The sequence below is a fragment of the Amblyraja radiata genome, chromosome 3, assembly GCF_010909765.2.
Source record: "Amblyraja radiata isolate CabotCenter1 chromosome 3, sAmbRad1.1.pri, whole genome shotgun sequence".
NCBI classification, from domain to species: Eukaryota; Metazoa; Chordata; class Chondrichthyes; order Rajiformes; family Rajidae; genus Amblyraja; species Amblyraja radiata.
In genome coordinates, this window is record NC_045958.1 from 98,100,245 (window position 1) to 98,112,071 (window position 11,827).

Genomic DNA, 11,827 nt, shown 5'->3' on the forward strand with positions numbered 1-11,827 from the left:
TCATTCGAGGGAGGAAGTATGTTATCGTAATCAACCATGAATCTGTTTGTAAAAACAATAATGGTGTTATTAACAACAACAAGACCAATTGCTCCCCCGGGCTTAAATTATATATTTTTTGCAGATTCTTTTTCTGCAAACGATACAGGTTCTGTCAGTGGTTTGTTATAAAAGTTTGGAACGTATACTCCCTAGACCACCCTGCAGTAGCCAGGATGTGGTCCATAGGCTCGTCCATCCTCTTAGTTACTGACGTGGAAGCTGTCCTGGTGGAATAAGATTTTATACACGTTAGTATTTACTCCAGCAACTCCCAGTACCTGCTTGAGCCACTAGAGATAGTTTAGCTCATCACCCGACCATGAGGTTTCCTGTGGCTGACCCATAAGGCTTTTTCCTCTCCCTCGGTATTCCTTATTGTGTCGATTTCTAAGTGGGTCATGACACATAAAACGTGGTTCAGGTGGGTATGCCCGGAATTTCATGACTGGACCTGATGTTCCTGGTCTGTTCTGTTTGGCCAACCCTTGAATGGGTATGTGACACTATCTGGTGTTATAACCATGTTGTCCCATCGCAGTAGATGGGAGAGCTGGCTCTTTGTGTTGATGTAAGGCCACCAGCATGTCCATCTTCAGGGTAGGCTGTTCCAGGGTGAGTGACCTGGCTGGTGATCATCCCCTAAGGTATGTCAGGATTTCACTGACATCCCAATTTGGGTGTACCTATTTCTGGGGAATGGATTGATATACCTCTCCTGTATCTGATCACCAGTGAGCGATACCCAAGTTGAGTAGGCTAACAGAACATGTCCTTCATTGTGGTGAAGACCTGCCAGGAGCTCCAATACAGTTTTTTTGTTATAGTTGAATGTGTAATTCCTGTTTTGGAAAAGAGTGTACCATTTCTTGATGCTCCTCAGGTATGTTCCCTAGGATATGCTACGGAATACTGTCATCAGGTTGATAGTGCTGCTGATCCAAGCACAGCAATGGTCTTCCCAATTCTGCAATTCTTTTAATGACCATGTCGAGGATCACTGGGAACCATGCTTGTAGACTTGGTCCACTGTAATTTGCGTAGTACCCGACTGATGAAGCCGTAGTACCTATTGAAGAGGTAGAAGGAAAGGAAAACATAGAGATTAGGTTCCCCCCACCCCTCAATACGCGGGAATGTCTCCATTGCCGCTGCCTTGAGATTGGTTTCATGTGACGTAAGTTAGTACGTGGTGATTTAATTGGATATAAGGAATCGATATCTGGTGTCCATATTGCTTAGTGATTTCAGCAAATATTTTTGGTTTAAATGTATGTTTACAGTATTTAGCTCACCTGATAGGTGAGTTACTGATGGTCAAACATGTTTGAACGACATACGGTTTCCAATTGTTAATAAATTGTCACCTAATATCGATGTTCTCTGCCCAAGTGGTTTGGTATATGCCACCACTGATGTTGTTATCTTATAAACGAACATGCAAATTTGGTGGATTACTGAGCAAATGCTTCACTAGAATTAAGTAAGTTAATATATAACATGTTTAAGTCAATTCATATTGGCATTAAGTATTACAAGCTCAGTAACACATCAGGACACATAAGATGTTACTCAAAACAGGTGGAAGTGTACAACCATAATCCTTCCTGCCGATAAATTCCATGATAACACTACAGATTAATCCATTTGCCCCCATATTACAGGTATGGAGATAGTTTTGAACACTAGTATCTCAGCTCATAGGAAAGGTACAAAGTTCAGTAGCTGGTAATGCTGCTATATCCCAATTACTTTGCCACGTAGTTGATTGGTGGTTAATGCACCATGACTGATAGTCTTAATGAATACCAGATAACAACGTTGTGGATGGTCAACGTAAATATATGGATATATATTTTGTGCACCGTTCCCAGAGGCACTGCAATACTGGGTCGATGCGTGGAGTGGACGGAGCAAGCCCCTATTCCATCTCCCTGTTCCAAAATTCAATTTAATATATGGTCCCTAGATAAGGGACGTATCAGATTATTAAACTGATAAGAACAGATACTACACTTGATCTTAGCCAAAAGGCTGAGAAGCGATGCAGCTAAAGCTGTATCCAAGGATAGTTTGTCGTTAATATATAGACATGCCATGACGGAATGTTTCTAAGTGTCAGGGCTAGTTGATTCTGGATAACTTTGACTTAAATGCCGCAACGCTCATCATGGCTTACTCCATCCAGGTAATTGCGGTATATCCGAAACTTATATGAGAAGGTACTGAATAGTGTGCATCTTCAAGGTCGATGTCTACCATAAAGTATCCTTGGATCCATGGTAGTAGTTACAAATCCCATGAATGGGTATACCTGGTGAAATACTCAAGTGGTTTATCAACGATGGTGCGACATTCACCATCGTGGGAGGGTAGACCACTTGGGGTGCTTGCTGAATTGGTGGCAAGATATTAATTCTATTCCCCTTGTATTTATTTTTTAGTATATAACTACCAAGAGTGATAGCTTCCTAACCAGGCGTGATTCATCCACCCCTTGTTAGTACAACCCTTAACCTTTATGTGATGTAAGGAACCATACTTATCTGTCTTCATTGTTGTTTTCTTCGGTTTCTGGTTCCTTGTTCTTGTAGGGACGATGTTTGTTGGGGGGTGGCGCATTTTCCCCTGGGGCCTGCTCTGGGCCGTGGCCTCAAATGCTACGGGTTTGGCATGCAGGCCCCGAGCTTTCACCAGTACCATGAGGTAGACGCCCCTGGTGGACACGTAGAGGTACTGCTGTCTGGTTTAGTGTGGTGCTCATTCCAGACTCTGCCCTCTTGTGCCGAATAGTTTGAACACTCCGTCCAGTTTTTTAGGACTGGTTTGGTAAGTGCCAGGTAGCAGGATCTGTGCTTGTGAGGTCGGCGTTCTCATAGTCCTGTTAATTTCATAGATTGAGGGCAGGTTTGTGAGTTCATTTCAGAAGTTATGAGGTATGCCGTTGAACAGTAGGGTCAGGTGTTTTGCCATACTACCCTGCCCTTCTGGAATGAGCAGGTGGACATGATAGCCGACGTCAGGGTACCAAATGCATTTTTAAAATATTTAGGTTAAATGCGCTGCTCAATGTATCCCCCAATAATGGCGGGCACTTTGAGTAAATGCAATTTAGGGGAGGCGTGATAAAACCAACGCCTCATGGCTACCTGTCTTGGAGAGGTTTTTTGGAAAAGACAGGTAGTAAGCTGGCCATCAGTTGAGACTGAAAAGCCATCTCGCTAGTGGTGGAGCCACATAGCGGCCACACCCAGCAGCTCTTCCTGATCCTGTACCTCAAGCATACTCCTGATATTGTTCAGCCAGTGACCCCTCTTCATGACCAGCCCAGCCACTGGTCACCCCAAAGCTAACCACACTAAGGAGGATGCGATGGGCAGTGCCTAGGCACTGTGGAGGGTATGCCTGAACCCTCCAGCGAGACTGCCCCTCACGTAGCGTGTCTCGCAGGAGCTCCTGCTCCAGGAGCCGCTCCAGCGGCTCAGGCGACTGTCTCTCTCCCATGCGTGTCTCTCTCCCATGCCCTTCCCCCCGACGGGAAACGTTCCTCCTTGAACGGGGGACAGTTTTGTTCCAGAGCCTTTTTCTCTGCCTGTAAAACACAAGCAGAAAAAGGGGCTCCCCTGTAAAAGAAACCCGACCTCAGGATACTCACCTGACGGTCCGTTTCTCTGTTGCGGGAGCGCCTAACTCCCGCTGCCGCTGTTGCACTGCTGGCGTAATGCCGCGCCTGCGCACTGAGCGGGTTCTTCACGTAGTCACTCACGTGACTCCGAAGTAAAATTAGTGATCGCATATCCAGGCTTGAAGTCCCGACATAAAAGCGGAAAGAGCTGGAAACACTAATCAGGTCAGGCAGCATCTGTGGAGAGAGATATGAAGTTAATACTTCATGTTGGTGATTCCTCATAATAGAACGAGATTGCCTGGCACACTCAGTGTATCTAGCATTTTCTGTTCTCAGATAAGTCAGGTTAGTCCTGTGAAAGGTGGAATTGTGTTTGGTGAATCTAAGTGATTTTTTTTTGTGACAACATAGAGCACCGATGAAGGAAATGCAATAAAGGTTACATCAAATCATAGATGTATATAGACGTATAAATATGACGGGTGCTGTCTGTGTGGAATTTGCACGTTCCCGCTGTGACCATGTGGGTTTTCACCCCGGGTGCTCCGGTTTCCTCCCACTTGCCAAAGACCTGCAGGTTTGTAGGTTAATCGGCTTCGGTAAATTGTTCTTAGTGTGTAGGATAGAACCAGTGTATGGGTGATTGCTGATCGGTGCAGACCCGGTGGGCTGCAGGGTCTGTTTCCACACTGTATCTATAAACTAAAATAGACTATGCTCAGGGGACAGTTGGCTCAGATGCCAATGCCAGAGACAAACTGCACAATAAAGGGCATTTACAGGTTCTCCCCTGGTTACAAATGCCTGACTTGTGTACATCCCGTACATACATGTGTGTTTGGGATGGGTTTGCTGGCTTCTGCATGGTTGTCGGCACCTTCTAGTCCTATAGGAACTCGGTTCATGGCAACGTCATCACATCTTATCAAGAAATCTAAATGGTTGCATTAAAGGCCATGCTTTAACTACATGTTGAACTTTGTTTTTAGTTTAGTTTAGTTTAGAGATAAACCGTGTCTGCGCAGATCTGCGTTTCCCGCACATTAATGTTATCCTACACCCACAGTGACCGGGTTATTTAACTATGGATTTACCATGGGTAAAAGCCTCTGGGTTTTTTAAAACACATTGCTGGGCAGCCACATTTCCACCTTGCAACCTATTTGGGTTATGAACCTTTCTCCCAGGTTTGAAACGTCAAACACGAGAGGGCGTAGCTAAAGTGAGAGGAGAGAAGTTTATAAAAGGCTGTAGGAGCAAATGGAAAGGCCACGTGGAGTTGCTGTTTGAAGTAATGGGTGATTTATTAAAACTGGGCGGCACGGTGGTGCAGCAGTAGTGTTGCTGCCTTACAGCGAATGCAGCGTCGGAGACCCGGGTTCAATCCCGACTACGGGTGCTGTCTGTACGGAGTTTGTACGTTCTCCCCGTGACCTGTGTGGGTTTTCTCCGAGATCTTGGTTTCCTCCCACACTCCAAAGACGTACAGGTATGAAGGTTAATTGGCTTGGTAAATGTAAAAATTGTGCCTAGTGTATATAGGATAATGTTAGTGCACGGGGATCGCTGGTCGGCATGGACCCGGAGGGCCGAAGGGCCTGTTTCCGTGCTGTATCTCTAAACTAAGCATAAAGTAAACTAAACCAGGAGATCAGTCAAAGCTGATGTCTTGACCACAACTTTAGTACAACTTTTAAATTCTCAGCTGACGAGATTACAGTTTAGAAGGATGAGCACTGATCATGGACTTTAGGAGGGCACATCATTCGAGGACGTACACTCCATTGAGGATAAATGGGGATCCTGTGGATAGGGTGAACTGTTTTAAATATCTGGGAGTCCACATCTCCGAGGATATGACATGGGCATCACACGCCTCAGCACTCGTGAGTAAGGCAAGGCAGCGCCTTTACAACCTCAGGCAATTGAGGAAATTCAGAGTGTCTCCGAGGATCCTCCAGTGCTTCTACGCAGCGGCGGTGGAAAGCATCTTGTCCGGGAACATTACCATCTGGTTTGGGAATTGCTCTGCCAGGGACAAGAAGGCTCTGCAGAGAGTAGTGCGTTCGGCCGAACGCACTATGGGAACTTCACTTGCCCCCCTGCAGGAACTATACATCAGGAGGTGCAACTCCAGAGCCAACAATATCATGAGAGACCCCTTCCACCCCTGCAATGGACTGTTCCAGCTGCTACGGTCAGGCAAACGCCTCAGTTGCCATGCGGTGAGAATGGAGAGGTTGAGAAGGAGTTTCTTCCCAGAGGCCATTCGGACTGTAAACGCCTATCTCACCAGGGACAAATTCTACTGAACGTTTTTCCTTCCATTATTTATTATGTAAAAGAATATGTGTGTTATGATTCTGTTTATAGTTTGTTTGGTTGTTTGGTTGTTTGTCTTTTGCACAAAAGTCCACGAGCATTGCCACTTTCATTTCACTGCACCACTCGTATGTGTATGTGACAAATAAACTTGACTTGACTTGACTTGACTTGACTTGAGGGGGACCTCATTGAAAATTGCCGAATAGTGAAAGGCCTGGATAGAGTGGCTGTGCAGAGGGACTTTCCACTAGGGGTGCTGCATTGATGACAGCCTCTGCCTACAGGCTGTCGTTTTTTTTCTATCTTTTTTTAATTTTAGTCTGTCTTAACAGTTTGTTTTTGAGGTTTCTTTAGCTTTTCTATGTGGGGGAGTGTGTAGGGTAAGGGGGAAATCGTTTCCCAGTCGCTTCCTGGCGAGGATGCGACTATTCTCCGAGTCGCATCCTCGCCCCCCTCCTCGCGGCCTTCCAACTGGATTGGAGCGGCCTTTCCTGCCGGGGACCGGGCGCAGCACTGGATTCACTGCGGAGCGGGCGATGCCAACCTGGATCACCGTTTAAAGCTCCAGAGTGTTGGGCCTGCTGCTTCAACATCGCGGAGCTGTGGTTTGTGGGGCTTCAAACACCGCTGACATCGGCGTCGCGGAGTCCTGGGGGCCGCCGGCATGAGTCTCCACCCAATGCGGCCTGTGGACTTCGGGAGCCGCAGACTCCGGTAGGAAGTGGCCGATTCGGAGTCCAAGCCGCTGAGGTTGTTAACCCATTCCGACGTCGGAGTTCCGGGCCTGAACAACGGAAAACTTTGATTCTGCTGTGTGGGGATGTTTTATGTTGGAATCTATCGTGTATTGTGTTATTTTTTATTCGTATGGCTGTATGGTGACCACACATTTCAATGTACCAATTGGTACATGTGACAAATAAATGCATCTTGCATCGTGTATCATGGGAGAGTCTAAGACCGGAGGTCATAGCCTCAGAATAAAAATATGTCCCTTCTGGAAGGAGATGAGGAGGAATTTCTTCAGTCAGAGAGTCGTGAGTCTGTGGAATTCTTTGCCGCTGAAGTATGTAAATTGCTATTTTTAAGGCAGAGATTGATAAATTCTTGATTTGTACAGGTGTCGGGGGTTATTGTGAGAAGGCAGAAGAATGAGGTTGAGAGGGAAAGATAGATCAGCCATTTTTAAGTGGTGGAGTGTGTTTGATGGGCTGAATGGCTGAACCTATAACACAGAAACTTGATTAACAGTAAAACTAGGTCTTGATTATAGAATGGAGGTTACAGAAAGACTTAATTTGATAACAAGCTATATTTTGATTATGGAATAGAATGATTATCCACAAGTTTGTTGAAAGTAGATACAATTTTATGTTACAACAATGCGTGCATGTTATAATATAATCAATGAAGTTCCTGAAACCTGAGTGTCATCACTGCTGCACTCCATGTCTCACGTTTAGGCTTTGTAAGCGGTTCCCTGTCACTACACTAGCACAATCCACATCCCTACAGTATGTACTAGTTATCACTATTACTTCCCCTGCAACAAAGATGTACGGGGCAAGTTTTTAATGTCAACAAACCAGAGGACATTCTCGTTATTTAAGTGATTTAATGCTATAATGCATTCATCCTGTTCTAGGGGTGTGAAAAATGCTATATAAATGTTGGTACCGGATGGGACGCCGAAGGACGAGAAGCTGAAGCCAAGAAGCCGAAGCCAAGATACCGAACGGACATCACGTCGAAAAGCCGAGATGCCGAACGGACATGATGCCGAAAGGGCACAACGCCAATAAGAAATGATGTCGAACGGACATGAAAATGAACATTTATGTCGCTGAACAGACATGAAGCCAAAATGGTAAATAGGTATGAAACACTTTTTAAAAAATCTATATTTGCTGCAAGAATTGTTGTACGTTGTTACATTTTAAAATAGTTAAATTGTTGCACATTGTACGTCTTCAGGGACGGGATTGGTCCCCACACCTTGTCAGTCATCGTAAAAGGTCAGCGATTGATCCAGACTCCTGCATCCATCACAGCGCAGCCTCTGTGGCAATCGCAGTAGCTTGGAATCACTGCCACCGTTTTACAAACTCAAGCTCAAGCTCCCCCCTCCCCATCCTCCCGTCTCCCCCAGGCCAGTGATGTGATGGACACGGGGGTCTGGACCAATCGTTGACCTTTGTCGATGACTGACAAGGTGTTGGACCAATCCTGTCTCTGGAGAATCATGTCCATTCGGCGTCATGGCTTATCGACGTCATGTCCATTCGGCGGCTTTTCGATGTCATGTCCGTTCTGCGTCTTGTCCTTTCGGCATCGTGTCCGTTTGGCTTTGTGTCCTTTTGCCACATGTCTATATTGAGGGAGGGAATGCAAGGGTTAATGGAAATTAGAGAAATCAATATTCATACCGAAGATAGACACAAAATGGTGGTGTAACTCAGCGGGACAGGCAGCATCTCTGGAGAGAAGGAATGGGTAACCTTTCGGGTCGAGACTCTTCTTCAGACTGATGTTCATTCATACTCACCACTGGATTGTAACCCGCCCAAGCGAATTATGAGATGCTGTTCCTTCAATTTGTGTGGGCCCCACTCTGAAAGAGGAGGGGGCTCAGGACAGAAAGGTCAGTATGGGAATGGGAAGTGAGTTAAGATATTTGGCAACTGGAAGATCTGGCAATTTGGTGACTGGCGGACTGAGCACAGGTGATCTGTTTTGTAATGATCTGATTTGTTCTGCACCTTTTCATGCCTCTAGTTTCCCCTGACTCGCAGTGTGAAGAAAGGGTCTCGACCCGAAACGTCACCTATTCCTTCTCTCCGGAGATGCTGCTTGACCCACTGAGTTACTCCAGCATTTTGTCTCTCTCACGGGTGGAAGAAGCTGCATGTTATATATTAAACATGTTACGCATTTTATAGCGTCGATGTAGTTTTCTAACACTTCTGCCAAATAAACCTGTTCTGCTGCAGAGCGATGATTTTGTTGAGAATCTGCTGTCATTGTTTGAAGCTGGCAAGCTATTTCAGTGCCTCATCTGTGAAAAAAAAAGCCTTTCTGCTTGTCCCACTGTTGTTAAATTACTGAGCTGCTCCTGTGCAAGTTTAAAAGGTTGCCAATCTGCCTTTGAAGCAATGAAATGAAGACATGTTTTCTGCAAATCAAAAGCTTGCTTTTTATTTATAGACATATGAAACTTAACCCATTTTCTGCAATGTAATATCAGCAGCCCTGCTCAATAAAATATACCTGCAAAAATCAGTCAGACTAACCCAGATTTATACCTTATCCATCTCTGAATTCAAAATCTAAACATGCATTCTGTATTCATTATTCCAAATGCCATTTTTTATTTGCTTTCTATTCATTTCTACACACCAAGTTGTAATCGAAAAATGTCACTGACTCTCCACAGCAGCAGCAATTTTAAACAGCTGGTGTAAGATCAAAAGACAAGGCACTGTCTATTCCACTGCGCCTTGAGGCATTTGTGTGCGTTGATCACAGAAGATCCCTTTAAATTTTTCCAGTCCTCTGCAGAACCTACGCTGGAAAGAAATGTGGAAAGGATGGAAGAGATTAAATCTTCTGAAATATTCGATGGCTATCTGATTGGCATGACTTTTAGAAGCATGTAGTCAACAATGGGATCCTTGAACCTGCCATCACCGCAGTGTGCAGTGCGAAGCAGTCCACATGAATATTTATAAGGTTTAAAAAAAACGTAACATAAAAAATGTTTATCCTTCAGTTGTCTCTTCTTTCAAGGAAGCATTGATGTTGCACGATTAATATTTCTCCAACCCCGACTCTAGAAACACAGGATGGAATCAGACCCTTCGGCCCACTGAGTCCTTTCCGATTGCCAATTAAAGTGAGGACGCTAATTCAATTATTTGGCAGCTATCCTGCTGTCGTGTGCGAGCCATTCCTTCATGTCTGGAAAGGTCACATTAAAAATGCAGTGGTGGGCTGCACCGTGGTGCGGTGGTGGGCTGCGCCGTGGTGCGGTGGTGGGCTGCGCCGTGGTGCGGTGGTGGGCTGCGCCGTGGTGCGGTGGTGGGCTGCGCCGTGGTGCGGTGGTGGGCTGCTACTGCGGTGCGGTGGTGGGCTGCGCCGGGGTGCGGTGGTGGGCTGCGCCGTGGTGCGGTGGTGGGATGCTACTGCGGTGCGGTGGTGGGCTGCGCCGTGGTGGGCTGCGCCGTGGTGCGGTGGTGGGCTGCGCCGTGGTGCGGTGGTGGGCTGCGCCGTGGTGCGGTGGTGGGCTGCGCCGTGGTGCGGTGGTGGGCTGCGCCGAGGTGCGGTGGTGGGCTGCACCGCGGTGCGGTGGTGGGCTGCACCGCGGTGCGGTGGTGGGCTGCACCGTGGTGCCGTGGTAGCGCTGCTACCTTACAGCGCCAGGGACCTGGGTTCGACCCTGCCCACTGGTGCTGTTTGTATGGAGTTTGTATGTTCTTCCTGTAACTGCCTGAGTTTTCTTCGGGTGCTCAGGTTTTCTCACACATTCCAACGACGTGCAGCCTAATTAGCTTCTATAAATTGCCCCTGGTGTGTCGGATAGAACTAGTGTGAACAGGTAATCATCAGTCGACGTGGACTTGGTGGGCCAAAGGGCCTGTTTCCACACTGTATCTCTCAACATAAACACAAGTGTGTTATTCCAAGGCGTAGCATGACAAGAATCTATTGTGCACAGAGGGAGAGCCAAATGGAGACAGGAGAAGAGTTGATGTAGGAAAGATGCCCAGAGATTACTGGGGACAAAAGGGGATTGCTGGGTTACAATTGACTGCTTGTGCCTGGCTCTAGTCCCGAGGTGGGACAGGACACAGGTTTATGGAAAAGCTATAACAGTACAGCATAGAACAGGCCCTTTGCCACAAATGTCCTGACTGGCCATGATGCCTATCTAAAACAATCCCACTAGGCAGCATCTCTGGAGCGGAATGGGTAATCCAGAGATGCTGCCTGTCCTGCTGAGTTACTCCAGCATTTTGTGTCTATTGTTGGTGCAAACCAGCATCTGCAGTTTCTTCTTACTCATCCATATTAGTCCATTCCCTGCCTGTTCAAAAGATTGGGTTACCTCTTATTACTGAGAATTCATTGTATCATTGATCTTTGTAGATTTAGCTCAGTTTCAGTTTCAGTTTCAGTTTAGTTTATTGTTACGTGTACCGAGGTACAGTGAAAGGCTTTTTGCTGTGTGCTAACCAGCCAGCGAGAAGTCAACACGTTATTACAATCGAGCCATTCACGGTGGACAGATACATGATCAGGGAATAACATCTAGTGTAAGGTAAAGCCAGCAAAATCCGATCAGGGATAGTCCCAGCCAGGGTCATCAATGAGGTAGATGGTAGTTCAGGTCTGTTCTCTGGTTGTGGTAGGATGATTCAGTTCCCCAACAACAGCTGGGAAGAGACTGTCCCTGAATCTGGAGGTGTGCATTTTCATGCCTTGTAAATCGACAAAAACATTTCCTCCTTTCTCCTGAAATCTATGCCCTCCAATATATGACATTTCTACACCGGGAAAAAGACTCTGACTCTCTCCTTTATCCATGCCCCTCATAATTTTGTGACCTTCCATCAGGTTGCCCCTCAGCAGAGAAAATGATCTTATGCCCCTGTCCCACTTAGGAAACCTGAACGGAAACCTCTGGAGACTTTGCACCCCACCCAAGGTTTCCGTGTGGTTCCCGGAGGTTCTCTGAGGTTTTTGTCAGTCTCCCTACCTGCTTCCATTACCTGCAACCTCCGGCAACCACCTGCAACCTCCGGGAACCGCACGGAAACCTTGGGTGGGGCGCAAAGT

At 46.5% G+C, this 11,827-nt stretch overlaps 1 non-coding gene across 1 annotated transcript; it reads right to left on the reverse strand.

Moving 5' to 3' along the window:
* Positions 1-1,893: 1,893 nt before the first annotated feature.
* On the reverse strand, positions 1,894-2,085 carry LOC116971635. Its single transcript, XR_004411530.1, has one exon. It is a non-coding gene; the product is annotated as a U2 spliceosomal RNA (small nuclear RNA).
* Between the last annotated feature and the right edge of the window lie 9,742 nt (positions 2,086-11,827).